Here is a 3,762-nt window from a genome sequence, read left to right as displayed (position 1 = left end):
GTTGTGAGTTTTATCGTGAAAGATACCTCTATTTTCAATTTAACCAAAAATTTATACAAGCGTTCAGCAATTTTCAATAAGCTGACTAATTCTTCTATAAACAACTCAAAGGATTTGAAATAATATTGCCGTTGGTAACTTGTTCTACTCGTTTGTTTGTTGTTCGCATATACCGTCTGAAATGACGCCCATTGCATAAACGCTTTACTGATCGCGGAAGGGAGGTAATCGAGGTAAAACATTCCAAAGTTGCGTTTACGGGAATTTCAAAAATGAAAGATAAAAACATGCTTGCGCTGTTGTTTCTGATTATATCATGCACGCATATTTAGATTGATTGATTGATTGATTGTTGGTTGCTTAACGTCCAGTGGCAAATATTTCATGCATATTCAGGACGAGAACAAGTTCACAATAAATACAATAGGTAGGTTCTGTAATAGATTAAGGGATTAAAGTCGGAGAAATTTAGACTGCCACGGGAAATGAGGGTATATTGGATAGGGACAGAAATTTAGCCTTGCAACAGGTCACCTACGGACCCCTCAAAGAGTTGTTGCAAGGGTTCTTAACGTGCAAAGAGCGTGGCACTCTCCTTACACGAGGCATCGGATTTAACGTCCCCATTCTGACCGGACGTGGCTGCAAATTTGTACATCCCGCACAGCCAAACGGACGCCCCACTTTAGCACGGGTTTTACTGCCGGTCGGAGGAAGACCAATGGTGACCATACTTCTATTCCCCAGTCACCCTTGGGGGCCGCATATTTAGAAAAAACGCATATATGGCAATCAATAACATTCGTTAATTATTAAAAATACCATGCCCTTAAAGAAGTACGTTTTGAAAAAAAAAGGGGGTGGGTGTTTCATTTTCAATATTTCACACACAATTTGAGCATTCTTTCTTGAATATATAATATAAAGGATTTGTATGGGTTATGCATAGTTTTAAATTTGTGTCATACTGTTGAGACACCATTCTGATGTGTTTTTTAGTTTAAAATGACAAAACGTATTAAAGTCTATATGTAGAAGGTGTTGATCAAATCCTTTCTTACTGATTTAAAAAAAAGAAGCTATTTCAAGGGTCCTCAATTATCAATTTCCTGGTGAAGTCTTAAAATTTATAACAATAATTAATATTGAGCACATTATGAATGAATTTCCTTGATAAAACCCAGTCGTTCTGCAAATGAAGGGTTTATTAAAATCAGAGACATTATAAGTCATATATATACATGATATTTCTCTCTTAAAATGTGTAAGTTGACCTCAAGAAATCAAATCTGCTGTGAGAATTATGTACCATTCAATATCCCCTTTAACTGCTGAATAAGAGACAGTGGCAAAGCCCAGAAAATATTAAAAATTGTATTTCTTTAACTGCTGAATCCATTTGTCCAAGTTGAAAACTTACTTAACTTCTAACACTAAATAAAAAAAGTACATCAATTACTAGTAGTTAGCCCAAAATTTAAGAAAGATGATAAAAGAAAACAAATAGCATACAATAAGAGAATTTCTAAAACATTTATCTTTATATACATGTACATAAATGTGTACTTTCACTAAAAACTTGCATGTTTCATAATACTCATTGTATTATGATGTTTATGTATCTTGCCAGACAAGGGTAAATAAATAATGTCTATACAATGGTTTGTAATAAAGCTTTTGATTTTTTCAATTCATAATAAAGTATAAATGAATGGTAAAATAGTAAATGTCTATTTAAATGTTTTATAAAGATGTCTGATGAATCTTCATATATTTCTGATCTAAATAATGCCTCACACTTTATTTTGAAAATATCAAATCCTGCTACACTAATTTTTTTCATTAAATAAATCCAAATCACATTCAAACCTTTAAAATGTCTCTTTCTTACATGTTCCAGAATCAAATTAGTTGTTGGTTCCTTGTTTGATATCCATTTGTTGTAATACTAAACATTGTTTGGCTTCAATGTTTTTCAACTGGTTTATTTTAAATTCACTTTTTTGTATGCCACAAATCAGCTTTACACATTGTTATTTAAAGCTATCAGTCTGTTTTGACATCTTAGTAATAAATGTCATAAATATTCATAAACATTTCATTTCTCACAGATTTTAAATCATCACAATATTATAACATGTTTTATCAGACAATTTCCTTTTGTATGTAAATCCCCACAAGAAACAAGTACACAGTATTTTCCTCTGATTATATTTTTATTTCTCTGTCTTCTAAGTTCCAGAAACACTATTGTTCAACATATTGATATTCATTTGTTGTCATACTGAAAATTGCATTATTCCTCAATTTTCCTTTAATTCACATGTAACATGTCATGAATTATCTTATACAAAGCTCAGTAATCAGTCTTCTTTGATATATATCAAAAGCTAATTCTCACATATATATTTTCTATCTGATAATCATTTCTCTTTTCATGCACAGATCCAGAATCATCTCTGTAGTTTTTATATGATACACAATTTCCTTTTGCTGCATTTTCAAAATAAAGGAAGTGCAGTTTTTTTCTCTCTCAGTTTCATTGTGTGGTATAATATCATTGCTTACAAGTCACCAAAGTGCTGAAAATAGAATTGTAAACAATATTTGGATAAAATATACTTGACATATGAGGATGTGGAGTTTACAGAATAGAGAATAATGGACCAAAAAATTTATAATAAGAATAGAGAATAATGAGGTGCTAAAATATAAAGAATAGAGAATAATGGGCAAAATGTATAAAGAATAGAGAGAAATGGCCTAAAAAACTAAAGAATACAGAAATGAAGGACCCCCATCCAGACCCTCATATATGATCTGATACAAAATAGTAAGTTTAATTCTATCTTCCTATAAAATAGCATAACAGTTAACTTGGATGTTACCTTTCAGTTAAAAATACATTTCCAAATTAAAAAGTTTCTTTAAAATAACAATATATATTATATAGTTTAAAATACATAATACTAAAAATGATACTTTCTGAGACATAATCACTGATTAACCAATATGCTTATTTATATTACTTCATCTGCTCTGACTGAATGAAACTGAGGGAAGCATAACAGTTATGTACACACAAAACAATATAATAATATCAATGCTTACATTTTGGAGACCTCTTGTTTGGCATTGTGGAAACTATGTTTTCTCTGGGTATTAGAAATTTCATTCTAATGTGTAGTGATAATCTTTCTACAAAAGAAGAAGATAACTTTACAATCATAACTGGAATATTTCAAGCCCATAACACTCCAAATAGTTGAAAAGTGTATTTTGATAAACAAAAGTGTCCTCCTAATCTGTACTAGACATCATAGTTACAACAGACAGAACTCATGTCAATTTTGATAGTTAATCAATATAATAATAATATGTTTATATCATCTTTTTAAAGTGCAATAAATCAATAAATCAGATTTGCTCTATGAATGAACACAAAAAGTGATAAAATAAAATGTTAATATGAGATTTTAAAACATGAATGAAATTAATATTGGTTTCGAAAAATGGTCACATCATACTAAATAATTATAAAAGCTAGTTATTTTTATATATCAAATCCCTACTTTTAGACAAGCTATTGCATGATTGCACACATTGTGCCATGATGCACTTAAAAAATGCATATTTTTTACTATGCTCTCTTTTTCTTTCTTTGACCCCCTTCTTTGTGTTTGTAATATGTAAATGATTATACAAATCAAACACCTAAGAGAAAATGGGACATAATCATGATGCTTAAAGAGTAATATGAAG

General features: G+C 30.2%; 1 long non-coding RNA gene across 1 annotated transcript; it reads right to left on the bottom strand.

Moving 5' to 3' along the window:
• Positions 1-1,786: 1,786 nt before the first annotated feature.
• On the bottom strand, positions 1,787-3,358 carry LOC127721763 (uncharacterized). The gene is made up of 2 exons (XR_007991437.1): positions 3,112-3,358; positions 1,787-2,582 (listed from the first exon to the last, which is right to left on the bottom strand). It is a non-coding gene; the product is annotated as an uncharacterized LOC127721763 (long non-coding RNA).
• Between the last annotated feature and the right edge of the window lie 404 nt (positions 3,359-3,762).

Source organism: Mytilus californianus, unplaced genomic scaffold (assembly GCF_021869535.1).
Source record: "Mytilus californianus isolate M0D057914Y unplaced genomic scaffold, xbMytCali1.0.p SCAF_12, whole genome shotgun sequence".
Classification (NCBI taxonomy): Eukaryota; Metazoa; Mollusca; class Bivalvia; order Mytilida; family Mytilidae; genus Mytilus; species Mytilus californianus.
Note: the sequence above shows the minus strand (reverse complement) of the source record. Positions and strands in the feature narration are given on the sequence as shown.